At 37.3% G+C, this 12913-nt stretch overlaps 1 protein-coding gene across 1 annotated transcript in view; it reads left to right on the top strand.

The window, feature by feature from the left end:
• PCDH11X (protocadherin 11 X-linked) overlaps positions 1–12913 on the top strand; it is a 793677-nt gene that overhangs the window by 713977 nt on the left and 66787 nt on the right. The gene's annotated exons all lie outside the window — the stretch shown is intronic.

Below are 12913 nucleotides of genomic sequence, written 5' to 3'. Positions count from 1 at the left end.
CCCAAGAGTATGTTCTTGGCATTTTTCTCAAAAATGAATTCAGTGTCAGTGTGTGGATTTAATTCCAGGTTCCCTATTCTGTTCTATTGGTCTATGTGTCTGTTTTTATGCCACCATGCTGTGTTGGTTACCATGGCAGTTTAGTACAATTTGAAGTCAGGTAAGGTGATTCCTCTACGTTTTTGTTTTTTTTTTCCCTCAGGATAGCTGTGATAATTTGGGAATTTTTGTGATTCCATATAAGAGTCAGGAATTGTTTTTTCTAGTTCAATGAGTAATGCCACTGGTATTTTGTTAAGCATTGCCTTGAGTCTGTAAATTGCTTTGAGTAGTATGGATATTTTAACAATATTAATTTTACCATTTCATAAACATGGAATATCTTTCCATTTTTTGGTGTCCTCCTCAATTTTTTTCATCAGCATTTTATAGTTTCCATTACAGAGATCTTTCATTTTTGGTTAATTCCTAGGCGTTTAATTTTATGTGTTACTATTGTAAATGGAATAACTTTTTAAAATTTATCTTACAGATTGTTCCCTGTTGGCATATAAAAATGCTACTGCATGTTAATTTTTTATCCTGAAACTTTACTGACCTTGTTCATGAGTTCTAACAATTTCGTTCGTGCAGTCTTGAGATTTTTCCAAATATAAGATCATATCATCTATAAACAAGGATAATTTGACTTCTTTCACTCCAGTTTTGATGCCCTTTGTATTTTCTCTTGTATAATTGCTCTAGCTAGTTCTGGCTACTGTGTTGAATTACAGCAGTGAAAGTGGGCATCCTTTCAAGTTTCAGGTGTTAGAGAACAGGTTTTCCATTTCTCCCCATTCAGTATGATACTAGCTGAGGTTCTGTCATACATGGCTTTTATTGCATTGATGTATGTTCCTTCTATACCCATTTCTTTGAGGTTTTTTTTTAATAATAAAGGAATGCTAAATTTTTTCATATATTTTCAGCATCAGTTGAAAAGATCGTATGGATTTTATCCTTCCTTCTGTTTATATGATTTATCACATTGACTGATTTGTATGTGTTGAACCACTCTTGCATCCAGGGATAAATCTCACTTGGTCATAATGCATGATCTTTCTATTGCATTTTTGAATTTTGTTTGCTAGTATTTTTTTGGAAATTGTTGCATCAATACTCGTAACGGATATTGTCCTACAATTTTCGTGTGTGTGTGTGTGTGTGTGTGTGTTTCTTGATGTGCCTTTGTCTGTTTCTTGATGTGCCTTTGTCTGCTTTTGATATCAGGATAATATTGGCCTCATGAAATGAATTTGAAAGTATTCCATCCACCTCTATTTTTAAGAATTGTTTGAGTAGCATCCTTATTAGCTCTTCTTTACATGTTTGGTAGAATTCAGCGTTGAAGTAGTTGCATCTTGGACTCTTTTAACTGGGATTTTTTAAAATTAAGACTTTGATCTCATTACTTGTTATTTGTTCAGGTTTCAGAATTCTTCCTAGTTCAATTTGATTGGGTTGTGCATGTCTTGGAATTTGTCTATTTCTTCTAGATTTTCCAATTTATAGGCATGTAGTTGCTCATAGTAGCCACTAATGACCCTTTGAATTTCTTGCAGCATCAGTTGTAGTGTCTCCTTTATAATTTCTGGTCTTACATATTTGAATCTTCTCTTTTTTTGGTAGTCAGTCTAGCTAAAAGTTTGTCAATTTCTTTAACTTTCCCAATAACCAACTTTTTTCACTCATGTTTTGTATTGCTTTCTTCATTTTAATTTTATTTATTTCTATTCTAATCTTTTTTTTCTTATACTAATTTTGGTTTAGTATGCGCTTGATTTTGTAGTTCTTTAAGATGCATCATTAGATTGTTTATTTGAAGTTTTTCTCCTCTTTTTTGATGTAGGCAAATATAGCTGTAAACTTTCTTCTTAATACTGCTTTTGCTGTATCCCACAGGTTTTGGTGTTATATTTCCATTATCATTCAGTAGGTGGAGTTTTCTATCCCACCATCTTGCTCCCCCTCCTTTCTTAATTTCTGGAGTTCTAGATAAACTTTCAAAACCATGCACTGCATTACTCAGAATAGAGACAATGAATGTGTTACAGAAGTGACAAAAATTCAGTAGTAAAAGCTTGGTAAATTCAGTATCTCATTCTCCATTATGGGAAAATATTCTTTATTTACACAGAGTCAGTTTTACTCAAATTGGAAGAACACTAGATCTTCACTGTTAATCAACCAAGGAAAATTTTTTTAATCATTGAACAGTCGATTTTAGAGGTAGAATATGCCTTGATTCTTCTAAACATTTTTCACCAACGTATCTCCATCTGCAAAGAAGAGTTAACTGGCCACTTTGATGACCTGTAAGTTCCTCAAAATGTAATACTTATTCAAAGTATTATATTTTAATTGTGAAAAACAAAGATATTCTGCATTCTACTCTTCAAGGTCTTATATACAGTAAGAAGAATAAATGTAACCTTTCTCTGCTGTATTTTATGCATGCCACTTTCTTTAAATCAATTAAAAGACTTGCATTATTTACAGTTAAACACTAATATTTAGCCTGATATTCCAGGCCCTATAGAATTTTTAAAAAATTATTATTATTATTTTTTAAAAATTTGTGGGTACAGGGTAGGTGTATTTATTTATGGGGTACATAGCATAACCTAGTTAAAGCCTTAAACCCCTTAGAATCAGAGGGAATTTATTAATTGCATAGTTCAAACATGTATCTCTTACTATAACCCCTTCAATAATCCTCCATTTTTATACACTATTCTTTAGCCTAGAGCACTTAGGAACTCTTAATTTTTAAATTGATATATTATTAATTTTTGAATTGAATGTCACCTCTCTGCTCTGAATGTTTTTATTAACTCTTTAATGGCTAAAAAGATTGAAATAAGTTCTTCTTCTTAACATCTGTTTTCTGTGTTCTATAACTTCCACCTTTTCTGGTCTTTTTCTGTATGCTATATTCTTCTCCTAATGTGAACCAAGAAGGGTCCTGCAAAGGAGCCTCACTTTCTTCTTGGCATGCCTTTACATAAGCTAGCTCTTCCCACTGCCAACATCCCGCTTCCCACCAAACTTTCCATACTGTCTAAGATTATTCTTTGTTTCCTTAGCCCTCCAAAGCATCTCAATTCTCATTTTAGCAATTTCTAGCGTAGTTAACTTGTTTACAAATGTGTAGTCACTATTATAATATCAGAGCCTTAGTAGCAGGGTTTTGTAATGTATATCTTTGTTTCTACAATGCTTAACCCAACACCTGGTGCAACATAGGAACCTCACAACTTTTAAAATGCATGCTAAATAATATTAGTATCAAAAAGAAACTTAAAGATCATCCAGTTCTACATCTTCATTATTAAAGAAAATAAAATTGAGGTCCACACAGCAGAAGTGGTTTAATTGAGGCCTACACAGTAGAAGTGGTTTGCTAAGTTTATAAGGTTAAAACTTTGTTTGAAATGGAAGGAAATTTTTAATTCAAGTGTATAGTCTAAAACACAGAAGAAATATTTGACCTTCATTACTTCTTTTAAATATGTACCTAGGATCTATCATGATGCTATTTTAAAATTCACATTAAAAATTAGGTTTATGATAGGGAGGTTATTTTTTAATTTCCCAAGGGACCTGAAATTTTGACAGAAAAAAGTTTAATATTTTCTGGAATATAATAATACTGTAATCCTGATATAACCAAAGGAAATATGAATCATACAGATTAGAGACTTCAATGGACTATTTTAAAGTTTATTGTAGGCAGTGCTTGCAGTTTGGAGATGTCTGAGGTCTGAGGTCTTAAACTCACACATTCATTACTTCAGGTAAGTAGTGCTATTGCTATTGTAATTCCAAAGCCATAGTTTCCCTTAAGAAACAGCTGCTTGGTATTTGCATAGCACTTGCATTACCATCCCTTCTATTCAATTTTAGAAAGGTTTTGTCCTTCTCTGGTTAAAACAATTACTGATAAAAAGTCTTATTTCATAAGCTATTATAACAAAGGCTCCTGGAAGGTCCTTTTGGCTAAACCCATGTATTAGTTCATTCTCACAGTGCTATGAAGAAATACCCAAAACTGAGTAATTTATAGACGTAAAAGGTATAATTGACTCACAATTTCACATTGCTGGGGAGGCCTCAGGAAACTTACAATTATGGCAGAAGTCAAAGTAGGCACCATCTTTGCAGGGTGACAGAACAGATTGAGTGCTGAGCAAAAAGTAAAGAGCCACTTATAAAGCTATCAGATCTTGTGAGAACTCACTCACTATCATGAGTACAGCATGCGGGTAACCACCACCATGAGCCAATTACCTCCCACTGGGTCCCTCCCATAACATGTGAGGATTATGAGAACAATAATTCAAGATTAGATTTGGGTGGAGACACAGTCAAACCACATAATTCCACCCCTGTCCCCACCCAAATCTTATGTACTCACATTGCAAAACACAACAATACTGTTCGCACAGTCCCCCAAAGATTGAGCTCATTCCAGCATTAACCCCAAAAGCCCAAGTCCAAAGTCTCATCCAAGACAAGGCAAATCACTTCTGCTTGTGAGCCTGTAAACTCCAAAGCAAGTTAGTTACTGTCTAGAAACAATGAAAGTACAGAAATTGGGTAATTCTACCTGTTCCAAGTGAGAGAAACTCGCAAAAAAACAAGAGGCTACAGAAACTATGCAAGTCTAAAACGCAACAGACAAGTCGTTAAATCTTAACACTCCAAAATGATTTTCTTTAACTACATGTCTCACATCCAGGTCACACTGATGCAAGAGGTGGACTCTCATGGTCTTGGGCTGGTCTACCTCTGTGGCTTTGCAGGGGTGCTGCTCTGGGCTGCTTTCAAAGGCTAGAATTTAGTGTCTGCAGCTTTTCCAGGTGCACATTGCTGTCTTCTGGTGGATCTACCATTCTGGGGTCTGGAGGACAGTGACCCTCTTCTCACAGCTCCACTAGGCAGTGCCCCAGTGGGGACTTTGTGTGAGGACTCCAATTTCACATTTTCCTTCTGCACTGCCCTAGAAGAGGTTCTCCATGAGGGCACCTCCTATGCAGCAAACTTCTGCCTGGATAGCCAGGTGTTTCCATACATCCTCTGAAATCCAGTTGAAGGTTCCCAAAACTCAATTTTTTACTCTGTGCACCAGAAGGCCCAACACCATGTATAATTCACCAAGGCTTGGGGCTTACACCCTCTGAAGCAACTTCCTCAGCTGTATGTTGACCTCTGCTAGCCATGGCTGAGATTGAAGCGGCTGGGATGCAAGGTACCATGCCCTGAGGCTGCACAGAGAAAAAGGGCCCTGCGCCCAGTCCATGAAACCATTTTTTCCTTCCAGGCCTCCAGGCCTGTGATGGAAAGAATTGCTGTGAAGGTCTCTGACATGCCCTGCAGACATTTCACCCATTGCCTTGGCAATTAGCATTCAGATCCTTGTTAATTATGCAAATTTCTGCAGAAGGCTTGAATTTCTCCCCCAGAAAATGAAATAAATTTATCCTTTCTATTACATCATCAAGCTGCAAATTTTCCAAACTTTTATGATCTGCTTCCTCTTAATGCTTTGCCACTTAGAAATTTCTTCTGCCAGATACCTTAAATCATCTCTCTCAAGTTCAAAGTTCCACAGATCTCTAGAGCAGGGGCAAAATGCCACCAGTCTCATCAATAAAGCACAGCAAGAATCACCTTTATTCCAATACCCAAGAAATTTTTTATCTCCATTTGAAACCACCTCAGCTTGGACATCATTGTCTATATCACTACTTTCCCACATTTTCCTGTCTACTTCTGAGCCCTCCAAGCCTCTATGAAGGTCCAAACTTTCCCACATTTTTCTGTCTTCTTTAGAGCCCTCTAAGCTGTTTTGACCTCTGCCTATTACCCAGTTCCAAAGTTGCTTCCACATTTTCTAATGTCTTTACAGCAGTGCATCAGTACCTTGGTACCAATTTACTATACTAGTTTGTTCTCACACTGACATGAAAAAAAAAAAAAAAAAAAAAAAACCTAGGGTGAGAAATTTATAAAGGGAAAAGGTTTAATTGACTCACAGTTCTGCATTACTGGGGAGGCCTCAGGAAACTTACAATTATGGCAGAAGACAAAGCAGGCACTTTCTTCACAGGATGGCTGGACGGAGTGAGTGCTGGGCAAAGAGGAAAAAGCCCTTTATAATACCATCGGATTTCATGAGAACTCACTAACATGAGAATAGCATGGGGATAACCACCCTCATGATTCAATTATCTCCCACTGGTTCCCTCCCACAGCATATGGAGATTATGGAAACTACAATTCAAAATGAGATTTGAATGGAGACACAGCCAAACTGTATCAACACATAATAAGTTTCACAGGTGACTCAGTATTTGAACATGAAGCATTCAAAACATCACACTTTAGTCTTGACATTGTTCTTCCACCATTACGCAGGTTGAGTTGTTTTTTTCCCTGCCCATTTTTCTATGTGCCCAGACATATTGTAGAAAATAAATTAAGTTGCTGAATGAATAAATGAATTAATCATGTTTTAAAAAGGCACATGCTCACAGAAGAGTTACATTGTTACTAATAGCACAGTATAAAAGAATATAACATCAAATAATGTTTAAACTCTGAGAATATGGAGTTCCTTTGGAAGGAACTAGTTAAAGAGTAAATTAGGTTAAGACTTATGTGCTTGAAGTTCTATATGGAAACAAGAAAAAAAAAAATAAGGTCATCCACTGCTACACTCAGCTTATGAGTGATTTGTCATGCTTTCCAGTACTAAGGAGATAAGATCAAAGATTTTTAAAGTATCATAAATCCTACTAAAAACTCTCAGAAAAATATTGGTGTAAAATCTAAGTAGAAAAGAAAAGAAAAAAATTTGAGATGATTAACTTTCTATCAAAACGTTTTTCTTCCATTCTGTAGACTAGAGTTTTGTTAATATTTGTCTTAGTAATTAAAGAATTATAGTTTCAGAATAACTTGCTGGTATCTTAACTTAATTGATCTTGATTAAGTAATCATGTATATTTTAAGACATTAATTGCTATGTCAAGTAACAGTCAACCATAATTATCTTTGCTAGGTTTTAAAATTTATTTCTAGCATTAAATATTCGAGAAATTATGAGTCATATAATTAAATTTTTTTAAAAATTTAAGCTATGTCAACACCTTTTACATTTAATAATTATAATTTTAAAACCTTGCCAAAATTTCCATTGGGCATGTAGTTGATTTTACTTGTCATTGATTCAAAATAACAAGCAGCCACTTAGTAAATGTGTGGGAGGACATTTGGGTATTTTGTAATTAACTCAGAGGCTTTTGTATGAAAAAGTTGTATCAAAAAATCTGAAAATTATACTCATGTTTATTGACATGAGTGCATTGGGAAATTTATGAAAACAGAATCATTTGCAGGATTAAGAAAAAAGAATAAATAAATGCTACATAATATGATCTACATCTCTGAATGTTTATGACTAAACAAATATTGGTGCTTGTTAAATGTGCCATTAAAAAACACAAATAGAGCAAGGGAAGAACACGATTGTGAGATATAAGCCTATGCTGTTTGTCCCCACAAAGGAACACCAAATTTTAACAAGTACTTTACACACACACACACCCCAATGTCATAAGAACCAAAAATTAGGTGAGCAATCATAGTACATGGTTTTAATGTTGTATCATTGAAAGAGGCACTGAGGAGGGCAGACGAGACAATCCTGAATTACTGGTGCCACCCCTCCTTCATCCAATAGCAGAGTTCTTGTGGTGCAGAAAGAGAAACTGTGCACTTTGTGGAGGAATAGTGCAGTGACTGGGAACTTTACATTGAACTTAGTGCTGCCCTGTCACAGTGGAGAATGAAGCTGTGCTGGGCTTCGCCAGCCCTTACACATTGAGGGAGCATTTGGACCAGACCTAGCCAGAGGGGTGTTCCGGTGATCAGAACTTGAGTTTCTCAGCAAGTCTTGCCACCACAAACCGAATTGCTCGGGGTTTCTAGGTAAACTTGAAAGGCAGTGTGAGACACAAGGAATGCAATTGCTAGACAGCTCCTAGTGCTAGGCTGGGCTTAGAGTCAGTGAATTAGAGTGGCATGTAACCTAGGCAGACACCAGCTGGGGCAGCTAAGGGAGTCCTTGTGCCACCACTCTCCCAAGCCCAGGCAGTGCAGCTTGTAACCATAAAGTGACTCCTCCCTTCTTAAGGCAAGGAGAGTAAAGAGTAAACGGGACGCTTACTATGCATTTTGGATACGAGCTCAGCCACATTAGGATAGGGCACTGGGCAGAATTGTGAGGCCCCCTTTCTAGGCTCTAGCTCACAGATGACTTATCTAGATACAACCTGGGCTGGAAGCAAACCCATGGCCCTGAAGTGAAGGAACCAGTTCTGGCAGTCATAAACTGCTGACTAAAGAACCTTTAGGCTCTGAATAACCAGGGGTGATACATGTAGTGCTCCATGGGCCTTGGATTCTGAGATATGCTGGCTTCAGGTGTGACCCAGCACACTTCCAGTTGTGCTGGCTACATTGAAAGACTCCAACTGTTTGAGAAAAGCAAAAGAAAAAGTTAAAGAAACATTGTTTTCTACCAGCTCATCGACAGCAGGTTAGAGCAACAAGCAGGCCCTTGCTTTCCTTGTGTACAGACCAAGGTTCTTGGGCAGCATTTATGGACCTGTCCTAGGCCAAAGGGAAGACCACTGACCTGAAGACCTGAAGACTGACAGCAGTCACCACTAGCTAATTTGGTCTTTAAGTGAACATCAGTGGTGATCTGGCTGAACACCCATGAACTGGTGGTGGTTATGGCCACAAGGAGAAACTACTCTGCGTTTGCAAAGGGGATGGAAGACATAGAAGGACTTTGTTTTGTTGTGTCAGTGCCAGCTTAGCCACAATGGAAGAGAACATCAGGTAAACTGGTGAAACTTTTGATGCCAATTCCTGGCTCCTAGACATCACTGGACATCTCCAAGTCCTGGGGAAATCCATCACCCTTAAGAAAAGAGTCTTCAGCAAGACGCAGTGCTGTGCTGGCTTCAGATCTCACTGATAGTGGCCATGGAGGTGCTTGCATCACAACATCCCCGGCCTCACATGGCTCAACACAGAAAGAGAGACTCTGTTTATTTGGGAGAAAGTATGGGAAGACAATGTGAGTCTCTTCCTGGTAATCTAGAGAATTCTTTTGGATCTTATTTAAGACTACCAAGGCAGTAGCTCTAGGAGTCCACAAAAACCACAGCATTATTGGACTTGAAGCCCAAATCCTTTCAAATACCTGGATAGCCTTCCCAGGAAGGACAATCTCAGGCTGTGAAGACTACAATAAATACCTGACTATTCAATGCCCAGACACTAATGAACATGTACAAGCATCAACACCACCCAAGAAAGTTTGCCCTCACCAAATGAAGTAAATAAGGCACGAAGGACCAATCCTAGTAAAATAGAGGCATATGACTTTGTAGATAGAGAATTCAAAATAACTGTGTTAAGGAGGCTCAAAGAAATTCAAGCTCAAAGAAATTCAAGATAACACAGAGAAGTTATTCAACATTCTACCCAGTGAGTTTAACAAAGAGATTAAAATAATTAAAAGGAATCAACCAGAAATTCTGGAGTTGAAAAATTCAATTGACATACTGAAGAATGCATCCATCTTTGAATCACAGAATGCATCAAGCAGAAAAAAAGAATTAGTGAGCTTGGAGACAGACTATAAAAAATATAAAGTCAGATGAGACAAAAAGAATAAAAAAACAAAGAAGCGTCACTACTGTATCTGGAAAAATAGCCTCAAAAGCACTAATCTAAGAGTTATTGGCCTAAAAGGGGAGGTAGGGAAAGAAGTATGGGCAGAAAGTTTTCTCAAAGAGATAATATCACAGAACTCCCCAAACCTATCAAAAGATATCAGCATTCAAGTATAAGAAGTTCACAGAACACTAGGCAGATTTAACCCAAAGAAGACTACATCTAGGCATTTAAGAACCACACTCCCAAAGGTCATTGATAAGGAAAGAATTCTAAAGGCAGCAAGAGAAAAGAAACAACTAACATAAAATAGAGCTCTGTATTAGTCTATTCTTACATTGCTATAAAGAAATACCAGAGATTGAGTAATTTATAAAGAGAATAGTTTTAACTGGCTCACAGTCATGCAGGTTGTACAGAAAGCATGATGCTATTATATGCTCAGGTTCTGGGGAGACATCAGGAAACTTACCATCAAAGCAAAATGCAAAGGGGCAACAAATACCTGACATGGCAAAACAGGGGCAAGAGAGTGAGTTTAGAGGTGCTACACACTTTTAAAAAACTGGATCTCAGGAGAACTCACTCTTTATTGTGAGGACAGTACTGAGGGAATGATGCCAAACCATTCATAAAAAATCAGCTTCCGTGATCCAATCACCTTCCACCAGGCCCCACCTCCAATATTGCAGATTACATTTCAATATGAAGCATGGGCAGGGACAACTATATTATTCTGAAGCTGGCCTCTCCCAAATCTAACATTCAAAATACAATCATGCCTTTCCAATAATCCCAGAAAGTATTAATTCATTTCAGTGTTAACTCAAAAGTTCAAAGTCCAAAGTCTCATCTGCTTGACTTTCTCTCCTTAAAAAGCTTTTTTTTTTTTTTTTTTCTCTCTCTCTGTGATATGGGCAGGCTGAAAAAAATTCAAACTTTTACATTATGCTTCCCTTTTAAACATAAATTTCAGCTTTAAGTCATTTATTTACTCCCACATATGAACACAGGCTATTAGAAGCAGCCAGGTCACATCTTGAATGCTTTACTGCTGAGAAATTTCTTCCAACAGACGCTCTAAATCATCACTCTCAAGTTCAAAGTTCCACAGAGCCCCAGGACAGGGGCACAATGCAACCAAATTTTTTCCTAAGTCATAAAAAAAGTGACATTGGCTCAATTTCCCAATAAGTTCCTCATTTCCATCTGAGATCTCCTTAACCTGGACTTCATTGTTTATATGACTATCAGCATTGTGGCCACAACCATTTAACTAGTCACTAAAAAATTTCAAACATTCCCTCATCTCCTGTATTCTTCTGAACCCTCCACACTCTTCCAGTTTCTGTCTGCTACCTAATTCCAAAGGTGTATCTTTGGAGCGATTTCCAACTCCTTCATATCAATTTTTTTTTATTAGCCCATTGTCACGTTGCTATGAAGAAATAGCTGACACTAGGAAATGTATAAAGTAAAAAAGGTTTAATTGTTTCACTGTTATACAGGCTGCACAAGAAGCATGAGCATGATGCTGGCATATGCTCAGCATCTGGGAAAGCCTCAGAAAACTTACAATCATGGTGAAAGGCAATGGGGGAGTAGTTATGTCACATGGCAAAAGCATGAGCAAGAAAGTGAGGAGAGAGGTGCAACTCACTTTTAAATGACCAGATCTCAGAAGTACTGACTCTCTATCAGGGGGATGGCACCAAGAAGGATGGTGTTAATCCTTTTATGAGAAATCTTCCTCCATGGTTCAATCACCTCCCACTCTGGCCCCATTTCCAATATATGAGATTACATTTCAATGTAAGATTTGGGCCAGAAAGCACATTCAAATTATATCAAGCTCCAGCAGGTCTGGTAGCAGACTTTTCACTGGAAACCTTACTGGCCAGAAAAGAGGGACATCACATATTTAAAGTACTGAAGGAAAAAAACTTTTACTTTCAAATAGTATATCTAGTGAAAAAATACTTCAAGTATGAAGAAGAAATGAAGACATTCCCAGGCAAACAAAAGCTGAGAGATTTCATCAACACCAAACCTATCCTACATGAAATGCTACAAGATGTTCTTCAGTTTGAAAGAAAACTATATTAATGTGCTAGAAGAAACCATCTTAAGATAAAAACCTCACTGGTAATAGTAAGCACACAGAAAAACAGAATAGTACAATACTGTAATGGTAGTGTGTAAACTTCTCTGCTCTTAAGTAAAAAGACTAAATAATAAACCAATAAAAAATAATGACAACAACCAGGAAACCACTAGTACTGATAAACAAATTCAGTACAGTTGCAGGATACAAAGTCAGTATACAAAAATCAATAGCGTTTCTATATGTCACCAGGAGACAATCTGAAAAAGAAATAAAATAATACTCCTATCTACAATAGCCACAAGTAAAATTAAATACTTAAGAATTAACCCGGCCGGGCGCGGTGGCTCAAGCCTGTAATCCCAGCACTTTGGGAGGCCGAGACGGGCGGATCACTAGGTCAGGAGATCAAGACCATCCTGGCTAACACGGTGAAATCCTGTCTCTACTAAAAAATACAAAAAACTAGCCAGGCGAGGTGGCGGGTGCCTGTAGCCCCAGCTACTCCGGAGGCTGAGGCAGGAGAATGGCATAAACCCAGGAGGCGGAGCTCGCAGTGAGCTGAGATCTGGCCAGTGCGCTCTAGCCCGGGTGACAGAGCGAGACTCCGTCTCAAAACAAAAAAAAGAATTAACCAAAAAAGTGAAAAGTCTCTACAATAAACTCTATAAAATACTGATAAAAGTAACTGAAAAGGACACCAAAAAATGGAAAGATATTTCATGTTCATGAATTGGAAGAATCAATATTCTCAAAATGTCCATACTACCCAAAGTAATCTACAGATTCAATGCAATCCCTATTCAACTATCAGTGACATTTTTCACAGAAATAGAAGGAAACAATCCTAAATTTTATATGGTTTATCAAAATACCTAAATAGTCAAAGGTATTCTGAGCCAAAATGAAAAAAAAAAAAAATGGAGGAATCACTTTACCTTACTTCAAATTATACTACAGAGCTATAGTAACCAAAACAGTATGTACTTGTATAAAAACAGACACATAGACCAA

This window comes from Theropithecus gelada, chromosome X, assembly GCF_003255815.1.
Source record: "Theropithecus gelada isolate Dixy chromosome X, Tgel_1.0, whole genome shotgun sequence".
Classification (NCBI taxonomy): domain Eukaryota; kingdom Metazoa; phylum Chordata; class Mammalia; order Primates; family Cercopithecidae; genus Theropithecus; species Theropithecus gelada.
Note: the sequence above shows the minus strand (reverse complement) of the source record. Positions and strands in the feature narration are given on the sequence as shown.